At 55.5% G+C, this 12,935-nt stretch overlaps 1 protein-coding gene across 1 annotated transcript in view; it reads left to right on the forward strand.

Annotated features, from left to right (window-relative positions):
• The first annotated feature begins 3,284 nt into the window (after positions 1 to 3,284).
• Positions 3,285 to 12,935, forward strand: part of ARAP1 (ArfGAP with RhoGAP domain, ankyrin repeat and PH domain 1) — a 158,754-nt gene continuing 149,103 nt past the window's right edge. The window contains exon 1 of the mRNA XM_084842318.1: positions 3,285 to 3,438. The gene's annotated coding sequence lies outside the window, so the exon portion shown is untranslated. The remainder of the gene's footprint in view (positions 3,439 to 12,935) is intronic.

A 12,935-nucleotide genomic window follows, 5' to 3' on the forward strand; every position in this document is an offset into this window, starting at 1 on the left:
CTGCATTCAATATGCCAACAAATTTGGAACACTCAACAATGGCCACAAGACTGGAAAAGGTCAGTTTACATTCCAATTCCAAAGAAGGGCAACGCCAAAGAGTGTTCAAACTACCGCACAATTGCACTCATTTCACATGCCAGCAAGGTGATGCTCAAAATCCTACAAGCTAGGCTTCAGCAGTATGCGAACCAAGAACTACCAGAAGTACAAGCTGGGTTTCAAAGAGGCAGAGGAACTAGAGATCAAATCGCGAACATTCGCTGCATCATGGAGAAAGCAAGAGAATTCCAGAAAAACGTCTATTTCTGCTTCATTGACTACGCTAAAGCCTTTGATTGTGTGGATCACAACAAACTGTGGCAAATTTTTAAAGTGATGGGAGTACCAGACCACCTTACCTGTCTCCTGAGAAACCTGTACGAGAGTCAAGAAGCAACAGTAAGAACCGGACATGGAACAACCAAGTGGTTCAAAATTGGGAAAGGAGTACGACAAGGCTGCATATTGTCACCCTGCTTATTTAACTTATATGCACAGTACATCATGAGAAATGCTGGGTTGGATGAATCAGAGGTCGGAATTAAGATTGCTGGGAGAATTATCAACAACCTCCGATATGCAGACGATACCACCCTAATGGCAGAAAGCAAAGAGGATCTCAAGAGCCTCTTGTTGAGGGTGAAAGAGGAGAGTGCAAAAGCTGGTTTGAAACTCAACATTAAAAAAACTAAGATCATGGCATCTGGCCCCATCACTTCCTGGCATATAGAAGGGGAAGAAATGGAAGCAGTGACAGATTTTACTTTCTTGGGCTCCAAGATCACCGCAGATGGTGACTGTAGCCATGAAATTAAAAGACGCTTGCTCCTTGGGAGGAAAGCCTAGACAGCATAGTAAGAAGCAGAGACATCACCTTGCCACTAAGCAAAGCTATGGTTTTCCCAGTAGTAACGTATGGCTGTGAGAGCTGGACTATAAGGAAGGCTGAGCGCCGAAGAATTGATGCTTTCGAACTGTGGTGCTGGAGAAGACTCTTACGAGTCCCCTGGACTGCAAGGAGGTCAAATCAGTCAATCCTAAAGGAAATCAACCCTGAGTGCTCATTGGAAGGACAGAGACTGAAGCTGAAGCTCCAATATTTTGGCCACCTAACGCGAAGAGAAAACTCCCTGGAAAAGACCCTGATGCTGGGAAAGACTGAAGGCAAAAGGAGAAGGGGACGGCAGAGGATGAGATGGCTAGATAGCATCACGGATGCGATGAATATGAACTTGAGCACGCTCCGGGAGAGAGCGCAGGACAGGAAGGCCTGGCGTGCTATGGTCCATGGGGTCACGAAGAGTTGGACACGACTGAACAACAACAACAACAACAATAAATGCAATAAATAAATAAAAAACCTTTTCCACTGGTTTGGGATGATCTGGGGCAGGGTGCAAATTAAATGAAGGATGTATTGTATTTGAGATTGTTTGGGTGAGAAATCGATGGGCCGGTTTTGCCTCCTGTGAAATTTAAACCAATCCTAGTCATTCTTTCTCGATTTGCTGGTATAGATAACAAATCAGCAGACGCGGACTTGCTGCAGATTGGTGCCCTACGGGTCTGGGCAGAAAACCTTTAAGCGCCCGCAGCGCCGGCGGAGGAGGGCGCGGGGGCGAGGCACGGAAGGCGCGCAGGCCGCACCGGACAGCCGCGAAGGGGCCCTGGCCTCCCGCGGCGCGCCCGCCGTATGACGCGCGGCGTCCTTAGGGGGCCGCCCCGAGCAGCGCATCCCAAGCCCCAGATAAGCTTCACACGCACACACGGGCCGAGAGGGGGCGCATGCGCGACAGCCCTGGAGCTGCAACGCTATCCCGGGGCCCCCGCAGCTTTTGGGCAGGGGCAGGCTTGAGGGCCCGAAGGCCTGAGCGCGGGGCCGGGGGGCGCGCCGCCTCGGACGCCGCGCCCCGCCGCCAGGCCGAGCAGCCGGAGCCTCAGGCCCAGCCCGGCCCGCCGGGGGCTCCCGGGAAGGCCCCCGTCCCCCGGGCGTGCGACGGCTGCCGGGCCTGGCCCCCACCCGCTCCGAAGGCCGAGCGGCCTCGCCGCCGGCCGGGCCGCTGGGAGGAGGCGCGCGCGCGTCGTGGCACGCGGGGCGCCGCCCTCTCGCCCTGAGCCCCGCCCCCCGAGTGGGCCCCGCTCCTTTGCGCCGGGCCTTGGCCCTCGGGTGGAAAGGCCCGTGCCGGGCCCCGCCTCGCGGGGGCGCCGCTCTGCGCCCGGCGCGCTCGCCCGCTCCGGGATGCGCCGCCGCAAGGGGCGCTGAGGGGCCCAGCGCGGGCGGCTTTCGGGAGAGGCGGCTGCCGCTGGCTACCGATCCGGAGGGCCACGTGCCGCCTCCCGGATCGGGGGCAGGGTGCCCCGGGACGGCCGTTGCTGGGGGACATGGGCGGGAGGGCGCCGCGGCCTGCGCGAGGGGTCCCACCCGGGCTTCTGGCTGGCCAGCGTGGGAGCAGGACGCTGGGCCGGGGAGGCCGGGTCGGACCCAGCGCAGCTCTGCGGAGGCCCGGGCCGGGCCGGGCCGGGCGCGCATGACCCGCCGCTCCGGGGCGGCAGCTGCCCCACTGCCGGGCCGCAGGAGCAGGCTGGGCAGCGTGGGGCGGGCGTCCCACCGGAGCGGGGCACACGACGAGAACGCCGCGCCCGCAGCCGGAGGTGGGCCGCGTCCGCCACCCCCTGGGGCGCGGCTGCGCCTGCCCGCTCTGGCCGGCGTGCGGCACCCCGGCTCTTCCCGCGCTGCCTGGGAGGAAGCACGCAAGGCGCGAGCCCCGACGGGGCCCTCCTGCGCAGCCCGGCGCCGAGGAGGGGCGCCCCGAAGCCCCCTCCGGCCGGCGCTCGCGGCGCGGGCAGGCGCTGGGCAGCGAAGGGTGAGAGGACGACGGAGCGCGCGGGGCGGCCCGCCCTCAACGGGGGCTCGCCCCGGGGAGGCCCCTCCTGCCCCGGCTGACTGCGAGGAGGCCCCCGCGCGCAGCCTCCGCCCGGCCCCCGAGCTCTGCCCGGGGGCGCAAGGGGCGCCCTTTCGGCCGCGCCTCCCCCGCCCCCCGGCAGTCTCTCTCCGCCCGCCCGCCCGCCGGGAGGCTTCCTCCCAGCCTTCCCCGCCGAGGAGGCAGGAGGAGGAGGGAGGGAGGAGGAGGAGGGGCGGGCGAGGGCTCGTTCTGCTGTCTTCTCGTCGCCGCTGCCGGGGGATCCCACCGCCCCTTCGGCTGCCCCGGGAGCGCGAGGCGTCGGGCCAAGACTAGCCGCGAGGGGCGGCGGCGGCGCGCTCTGGGGCAGCCCCGACGGGAGGGCGAAGAGGCGCTTGGCCCGCCAGCCGGCGCCCTCTGCCGCGGGGCAGGACGCGGCGCCGCCCCCGAAGGGACCCGCCGCAGCGCCCAGCCCAGCACGCCCGGCCCGCCGGCAGTAAGTCCCGCGACGGCAGCGGAGGGGACGCGGGAGGAGGAGGAGGGCCGCTTTCTGTTCTCTTCCGTCCTTCCTTCCTTCCTTCGGTCGTGGCGGGGCGGGCAGAAATGCTCCGGGGCCGCGCGCGCTCCCCTCCCTCCCAGGGAGGAAGCTGCACCTGTGGATTCTCCGCCTGGGAGGGCGCGCCGCGTGGAAGGCTCGCAGGAGGAGCCAGCCGCAGACAGCTCAGCCCGGGGCCGTCGCGGGGAGAGTGGGAGCTCCGGCGCTTGGCTGCCTGCTGGCCCCTGAAGGGACTCGTTGGATCGCGCAGTCCTCGGGGTGCTTACTGGGAAGCAAGTCCCGCCCTGCTCAATGAGGCTTAGCGCCTTGGAAGAGTCGTGTTGAGCGTGCAGCCTTAAAGACGGCTAATTCGAGTGGGTTGTGGTGGAAGGGGTGGGGGCCAGGGAGGAGCGCGCGCTTCTGCAGCTGCCTGGATCGCTGCCCTCGCTCGGCAGAGACGCGCGTGTGCGCGCGGCCGAGAGAAAAGCGTGGCGAACCTGGAGCCCGCAGGCCGTGAAAGGCAGAGGGGTCAGCGGTGGCATTTCTGTGCTGGGGGCGTAAGCGGGATTGCTGGCCCGTGAGCAACGCTGCCCAGCGGGGAAGGCTGGCGACAGGACGGCCTTGGCCCGCCAGGCGCGTCGGACCGCTGCTGCACCCGGTGAGCGTTCAGAGCGGCAAAGCGAGGCCCTTCACGGGGCAGCGGTTGCTGATGCCGCACCGCTTGGTATCGAGGCGATGTTCCTGCTAGCAGCAACAACTGCTCTGCGAATGCCCATGGCTGGTGGTGTGACCGTCGCTTTCTGCACTGAATTTCCTTCTGACCTCACTGTTTAATCCCCACCCCCCCATACAACCCTGAAACTCTCCATAACACTGAAGTGGGCTATAATCCACAAAACGTTTGTGCCAGAATAAATGTGTTAGTCCTTTAGGTGCCACAAGACTCTCAGTAATAATTAGAAAACAAAGTGGAGTGAGGACAGCCAGTACCGTAACACCTTTGTACAAATTGATGCTGGAAAACTGTGAAGAGTGCTGGTCAACTCAAACAGGAATTTGTAGAGCTGGGAGAGGTGTGTAAAAAGGCAAACAAAAAATGATCAATGGGCTGGAGCAGCTCCCCCGAGGAACGGTTACAACATCTGGGGCTTTTTAGCTTAGGAAAGAAGTGTGAGGGAGCAATCCTATGGCTGCTAGTCAGCAGTTAGGGGGCCATAGGTTATGTTGGTTTCCGGGAACTGACATCAGAGCCTGTGCTCTAACATCGGTTCCCGGAGAACAGACCATACCCCCTTCCCGTGCTGCCTCGGAGGCAGCTCGGAACGGCCCCGCACTCTGCGCTCGGAAGAGGAGTGCCGGGTGGTGAAAACAGGGTGTTCCGAGGGGCATTCTGGGGTGGGGAAGGCAGAAATGCTGGTACGACACATCCTGTGTGTCATGTGTCATCCAGCAGCCTCTTCCCCCGCTCCGCGTTCCCGCGGCTAGACCCGAAATCAGCTGTCTAGCGGCAAATGCAGGGCAGCTGAAATGCGGAGGGACAATCCCCTCCGTGCTTCTCTTGCCCTGCATTGGATAGGCAATTGCCTCTGAGTTCAGGGGTGGCTGCCTATCCCCATAGGATTGCGCCCTAAGTGGGGTGAGGAGGACGTGACAGGGGTGTATAAAATTATCCATGGATCTCCTTTCCATCTAAATGCAAGGCAGCCGTTCAGGTTCTAAATCGGTGCCTGATGTCGGCAATGGACTGGATGAAGGTGAACGAACTGAAGCTTCATCCGGACAGGACAGGGGTGCTCCTGGTCAGCTGAAAGGCAGGTCAGGGAATAGGGATGCAGCCTGTGCCGGATGGGGTCATGCTCCCTCTGAAGACTCGGGCTCGCAACGTGGGCGTGCTCTTGGGCTTGACCTTGGCGGAGGCCAGGAGTGCCTTGGCACAGCTGAGCCTGGTGCGCCACACTGCACCTGTTCCTAGAGCGGTCTTATCCGGCCATGGCTGTGCATGCCTTACTTACATCCTGCTTGGACTACTGTAGCATGTTCCACGTGGGGCTGCCTTTGAAAACTGTTCAGAAACATCAGAATGCTACAGCTAGGCTGTTGACCTGGGCCCGTCACAGGAAGCACGCAAGTCCCTTGCTACTTCCCTTCACTGGCTACCGGTCTGCAGAATTCAGAGTGCTGGTTGTGACCTATAAAGCCCTATACGGCTTGGGACCAGGCTGCCTGACAGACCACCTTCTTCCATACGAGCCACCCAGTCCTTAAGGCCTTCTGGAGAGGCCCTTCTTTCGAGACTGCCAGCATCAGAGACGCATGGCAACCAAGTGAGAGAGGGCCTTTTCAGTGGCCCCTCCCAGGCTGTGGAACTCCCTGCTAGATTAACTCCCTCTCTGCTGTCCTTCTGCCAGCAAGCAAAGAGTGCTTTCTTCAAGGCCTCTGGCCTGTAAATGGGTCTGTAGCCTGTTGGGATTTTAAGATCATCAGGAAAGGCCGGTATCTCGGTACCACTTCAGTTGTATGTTTGGTGGCAATGTGAAAGAGGGCCTTTTTGGTGGCTACGCCTAGGTGATGGACCTTTCTGCAAAGGGTGGCTAGTTTGTCCCTTCTCTGTTGTCCTTTGCTGCCAGGCAAAGACATTTCTATTCAGGCAGGCCTTTGGCATGGAAGTGGGTCTGTTGCTGAAGGAGTTTTTCATTGGTTTGATGCTGCTTATTTCTTTTGTTGTTGAGTTCTTAGTTGTGTGTTTAATTTGTTTTTATGTTATGTTTTAATTAAGGTTTTGTTTTTAGTCTGTATTTTATTGTTAGCTGGCTTGATTGCCATCTTTGGTGGAAAAGTGGGTTATATGTCTCTCTCTGTATCTGCATCTATATCTATTTTCGGGATCCAGAGCAAGGTTGAGTGAAGCTCTGTTTGTTGTTGCTTACTTTAAAAAAAATAAAAAACTGTCTGTATCTGTATATCTATATATAGAGTGGACAGGGAGACTTTTTTCCTTCCTCTCTCGTAATACTAGAACCCAGTGGGGTCCTCCCATGAAGCTGATTGGTGGGAGATTCAGGGCAGATCAGTGGAAGTCCTTCACACAGCACAGAGTTAAACTATGGAATTCACTACCACAGGATGTAGTGATGGCCACCAACTTGGATGGCTTCAAAAGGGGGTTAGACAAATTCCTGGAGGAGGAGAAGGCTATCAGTGGCTACTAGTCCTGATGGCTGTATGCTATCTCCAGTGTCAGAGGCAGCGTTCCTCTGTGTACCAGTTGCTGGGGTTCACGACCAGGAGGGGACAGTTGCACTCGTGTCCTGCTTGTGGGTTTGCCTTGGGCAACTGGTTGGCCACTGTGAGAGCAGAATAGTGGACTAGACGGGCCTTTGGTCTGATCAGCACGGTTCTTATGTTAGTATTTGTGTACCTAGGGGGACCAGCAGCTTGTTCCCCCTCTTTTTAAGAGAGACTCCCAGGATGCTGATTTCTGTGCTGGATACCTAAGGCTGCAAACTTAAATCATGAACACACCAGGGCTTATATACCATTCAGCTCAGTGTAAACATGCTGAGGTTTGAACTGTGTGTTAAAGGTTTGATCACAGAGCAAACGCTCCCTTGTTCAGTCATTAGCCCTGATAACAGGCAAAGTCTCTAGACCTGGTTGCTGGCCAGTTCCAGAGGCTGCTTAAGGAGGAACAGGGTGGGAATGTAGCACATGCTATGCTCACCCATGCGTGGACTAGACCAGGGTGCCTCTGAGGCGGGTGTATTGGCATCTTCTTGGCGCGGGCTGTTGCATGAGGTGGCCGAGGGAAACAAGGCTGCCAAATCTGCAAAGCCGAGACTTGTGCCTGGTGGCATCTGCTGCGGCATCGCAGTGGATCCCAGGTTGCACGTCTTGGCTTGCGTCTTACAGCTGTTCCTGGCATTAGTGCATAGCAAAAGAGGTACAATTTTTTATTTGTGCGCTTGGACATTTTTTCCCGGAGGCTGTCACTGGTCCCAGAAACCATGCAGACGTTGAGTGTTGAGCTCTGGCATCCTCTCTCGCAGCTAAACAAATTCAGACAAAAACCTGGAGCCGGGAGATCTGGGTTCTAGTCTCCACTTAGCCATGGAAGCTCACTGGGTGACTTTGGACCTGTCACAGACTCTCAGCCCAGCCTACCTCACAGGGTTGTTGTTGTGAGGATAAAATGGAGAGGAGGAGGAGGATAATATATGCTACCTTGGGTTCCTTGCAAGAGGAAAAATGGTGGGATATAAATGCAGTCAATCAATCAGTCTCTGGGACTAGATGAAAGCCTTTCCAGACAAAGCTGGGGGATTATTGACAATTCCTGGGCCTCTAGGTACAGTTTTGAGAAGCCAGCATCAAAATGGAAGGAGGTCCCAGCTCTTTTTAGAGGCCGAGGTGACCAGGTGCCTGGAGTTATCCAGCTGTGGTCCCAGGTCCAAAGGCTTCTGGGCTTCTGGAACACCTTTTCTAATTGCACAAAGTTATGTGGCACCTTACAGATGAACAGATTTGCTGTGGCATATCGGCTTTCACAGGCTACATTTACTCTGTCAGATGGATGTGGTTTTGTTAAGTGCCAGAAAACTTTGTGCTGTTTTTCCTGACATGGCAATCCCTCTGTGGCTGGAAAAGAATTGTGACTCTGATACTGACTGGTCTAGTTGCAGATTTTGGCACAACCAGGTCCCCCAGAGAGAAGGGATTCTCTTGCTTGAGCTTTTGGAGAAGGGGCTCTTCAGATCTGGAAGAGCGGCCACGAGAGAAAACGTTAAGCAGGCCTGCAGCAGGCTTCCCTCACCCAGCCGGGGGCGGGGGACACCTTTGTACGTAAGAAGAATAGGGCAACCCCCCTTGCATTCAGACCTTCCCACAAACGTCTCTGCGCATCCTTTCCCCCGTTGCCAGTCGTGAAGAGACCTTGGCTGCCCCTTGAGAAGCACGCTTGCCAGGACAGGCCGGGGCACCAAACTTGGTTTCATTTCATTTATTTCCCGCCTTTTTTTCCTCTTGCAAGGAACCCAAGGTGGCTTACATTACCCTCCTCCTCTCCATTTTATCCTCACAACAACAACCCTGTGAGGTAGGTTGGGCTGAGAGTGTGTGACTGGCCCAAAGTCACCCAGTGAGCTTCCATGGCCGAGTGGGGACTAGAACCCGGATCTCCCAGCTCCCAGTCCAACACTCTTGCCACTATACCGCACTCTGCTTGTACTTCCGGGAAGAGCTTCCCACCCCCTGCAGGGCTAGCTGCCCCAGGGCCAGCTGCCCCTCGCCCCATCAGGATGGCTCAAGGGTAGTAAAAAGTGTGGTTCGCTCCCTCCCGCTGACTTCTGAAAGGGCTTCTCTGTACAATAAATAGCCAGAAATGAAGGCATCATGCATGCAGAGGCAGCTGTATCGAGAGGCAAGTGGAGTGGCCACTGACGTGGAGTGCTGTTAAAGGTGGCAAGGGCTGGAGAGATGAATTTAGCCCACTGTGCAGTTGAGAAGCTCTCCTGTACAAGCCCCTGTGAGAGGGACACCAGCACCCGTGTCCTCTCCACGCTTTGTTGGGCTTCCTTCTTCTTTCCTCCCTTTGGACATTCCAGCGCGGCGCTTTTATGAGCCCGCATGAATCGGCGTCTGTTCCTCTTGCCAGGATGGGAGGATCTTAAGAGAGAGCACCCTTTCTGATCATGCTTTGTGGTGTTCCCTAAGTTGTGCTCTGAATAGCTTAAGCCACATGTTTTTCTGGTTTTGCAGAGCTAGGGAGAGTGGTTTGATGATCCTACTGGTTTATATGGTAGAAATTCCCTCGGTTGATCTTCAGATTTTGACAGCATTGGTTAGAGGGGCGTATGTGTGTGGGTGCGTGTCCACAGATCCTGGTAGAACACTGGCTTTGCGTAACCCAGTTTGATCCTTGGAATGTCCAATTGAAAGGATCAGGGAGCAGGTGCAGGAAAGGTCTTTTTCTGCCTGAGAGCCTGCAGAGCCCATTGCCAGTCACAACAGACTAGTCTTCCCCAAACCTGGTGCCCTCCAGATGTGTTGGACTACAACTCCCAGCATTCCCCAACTAGTGTAGGGGATGCTGGGAGTTGCATGGGTCCCCTACTTCAGTGAGTCTACCTTCTCACGGCTTCTGCCACCAGCCGCGCTTTCTCCTCCTCTTCCCCATCGTTCCTCAACTACTTGCTTGCTGGACAGGCAGAGGGCCCGGGAGCAAGTGGGCCGCGGCATCTCCTGCTCCTCCTCCTCCTCACTGCCACTGTTGTCGGGGCCAGAGCGGGAGGCAGGCGAGCAAGCAGGTGGCAAAGATGGAGAGGAGGGGCGACTCCAGGAGCCTCCTTCAGTGGGACCCCTGCTTGGTGTGGGCCCTTGGCAGGTTCCTGACCATGCCGACCCTTGGAACCGTCCCTGCTAATGTTGAAGCTGCGGCGTCTGCATCGAGCTGCAAGAGTTCTTTCAGAGGAGCCTTTTTTGCCCTGCCTCATTCCTGGAACTTCTTCTGGGCATGTGTGTGTCCAGAAGTTGCTGTCTTTCATTTGTAGCCCTTTCATGTTTTCCCGCCGCTTCTTCCATCTTTTTTGTTTCCAGGATAAAATCTGCTTAGGAGGAAAAGACAGAATATATGCACCGCACCTTTGGATTGGTAGTACAAGGAGCCCTCCACCTGGGAGCACCTGTTGTCTTAGGGGGGACCGTGGAAGGAGGTAGCAAGTCTCCCCAGTGCTGTGCAGGTTTCCGGTTGCACCTAGGACTGTACCGAGGACTGCTGGGATGAGGAACCCGACAGCAGGAGCGTCAGAAGCTGCCTTACATTGGGTCCATCTAGCTCAGGACTGCCGACACTGACTGGCCGCAGTGGCTGTCCAAGGTTTCAGGCAGGAGTCCTTCCTGAATCAGACCACGGGTCCATCTAGCCCAGTCTTGCTGACCCTGACTGGCAGCAGCAGCTCTCCAGGGTTCAGCCAGGAGTTTTCCCAGCCCTACCTGGAGATGCTGCTGGGGATTGAACCCGGGACCTTCTGTGTGCAAAGCAGGGGCTCCACCGCTGAGCCGTGGCCCCTCCTACTGAGCTATGGCCCAGTATGTGGTTGATTCCCCATTTCGGAAAATATAAAATTCCGCTGTTACTTGGATCTGTCTCCCTCCTTAGGTAATTGTGAACCTCTCAGAGAGCTTTGGCTATTGGGCGGTATAAAAATGTAATAAATAAATAAACTGATTCCTTGGTAGGCGGAAAGTAACTTCATCCTCCACCCCAAAGCAGGCCATTCCTTCCTCATGTTAACATTTTTGCACTGGGAAATGTATTTATTGAAGGCATTGATATACTGCCTATACAAATGATTCCCCGCCTATACAAATGATACAAAACAACAGAATGAAATTTAATAGGGATAAATGGCAAGTTCTGCACCTAGGAAAAAGAAATCAAAGGCACAGTTACAAGATGGGAGATACGTGGCTGAACAACACCACAAGCGAGAAGGATCTTGGAATTGTTGTCGATCACAAGCTGAATATGAGCCAACAATGTGATATGGCTGCAAAAAAAGGCCAATGCTATTTTGGGCTGCATTAATAGAAGCATCGCTTCCAAATCCAGGGAAGTACTAGTTCCCCTCTACTCAGCACTGGTTAGGCCTCATCTGGAGTAGTGTGTGCAGTTCTGGGCACCACACTTTAAGAAGGATGCAGACAAACTGGAGAGGGTTCAGAGGAGGGCAACAAAGATGATCAGGGGACTGGAAACAAAGCCCTATGAAGAGAGACTGAAAGAACTGGGCATGTTTAGCCTTGAGAAGAGAAGACTGAGGGGAGACATGATAGCGCTCTTCAAGTCCTTGAACGGTTGTCCCAGAGAGGAAGGCCAGGCTCTCTTTTCGATCATCCCAGAGTGCAGGCTACGGAATCATGGGTTCAAGTGACAGGGAGCCAGATTCCGGCTGAACATCAGGAAAAACATCCTGACTGTTAGAGCAATACGACAATGGAACCCATTCCCTAGGGAGGCGGTGGGCTCTCCCACACTGGAGGCATTCAAGACGAGGCTGGACAGCCATCTGTCAGGGATGCTTTGACCTGGATTCCTGCATTGAGCAGGGGCTGGACTCGATGGCCTTGTAGGCCCCTTCCAACCCTACTATTCTATGATTCTATGAAATACATCCCAGGGCAGTTCACAGTGAGACCTTATGATCAAATACAAGGCCATAATTAAAACACAGAACAACGCCTTGCACATTCTCTTCCTCAGGTGAGTCTGACGCTGTGATTCTCTGAGGTCAAGATAGCAGGCACCAGATTAATAATAAAGATTGTTTAATACTCTTGTTTGTTCAGAGGGACATGTTGATGCACGTTGCCCCGGATCGGCCCATTTAACTGCTGCGTTTAAAGGAACTATGACTCAGCTGGCTGTTCTCCTAGTTACATATCATGTTAAATCATATTCACAAACTGTGAGGAGGAAGTCAAAGTTAAACACGTGAATGGGAGCGTACTTCTGTCTTTGCATTCTTTCTCTTTGAGAAACCAGCTTTTGAGAAACCAGCCTAAAGCAGCAAATGCTGCCTGTTCCTTTGACTGTCCAGTTTCCCAGCAAGCTCTTGGACAAGGGTGCCTGGAAGGGTGGGTTGCAAAGCGCTCTGTCCGCAGGGGCCAAGGGGAGAGGGTTGCTGTGATGTCCCAAGTGTCTCCTCCAAGGGAGGAAGGTTCAAGTATAAGGAAAGAAACAAGTGCAGCGTTATCCGGGTCTGCTGGCCGGCCGGGGCTCAGCCAAAGGGAGCTGGCCGGCTGCCTCTTGCAATGCCCAGGGCAGGAGTGGCTCAGAGCCAGGGAATTCTCAAAAGCCACGGGGATGTCAAGGCCTGATGTATTTATAGCAAACGAGGACAGAGGCTGGACCTCCAGGTGCAGCAGAATGAGGGGGAAGGCCCTTAAGGCGGCAGAGTGGACTGTACTAATCCAGACTGCAGGTGAGGATAGCACTGCTGTATGATAAAAGCTTCCCTGCAAGTAGAAAACTAGCCACAGGGAGAAAGGGCCCAGGCCTGTCCTCTGCCTGCTGTGCTAGTTTTCGATTTGTAGGGGTTTAAAAGTGTTCATGAATTTGATCCCACACCTGCACTCCAAAGAGGTTTGCTCCACCCAATCACTTCTGGAGCCTTCCACTTGGTTCTGGTGCAGGGGGAGATCCAGCCTTCCTCTCCAGCCAGTGGCAGCACCCACCAGTCCTGGCTGTATAAGTCCTTTGCTTGCAGGAGAAACTCGCCCTCAGTCAGCAGCAATGCCACTTCTACTACTGCTAAATTAAAAATCCAAAATCCGTGTCAGGCCAGCCAAAAAGGTCACAAAATTGTCTGGAAACTTTTGAGTTCTCCAGAACTCTTCGTCAGGCTAGAAATAGTCAGCAAAGCAAAAGCAGGGCGGGGAAGGGAAAAAAGTGGATGATGATG

Source organism: Heloderma suspectum, chromosome 3 (genome assembly GCF_057233095.1).
Source record: "Heloderma suspectum isolate Gila_16-S chromosome 3, 16-S_ref, whole genome shotgun sequence".
NCBI lineage: Eukaryota > Metazoa > Chordata > Lepidosauria > Squamata > Helodermatidae > Heloderma > Heloderma suspectum.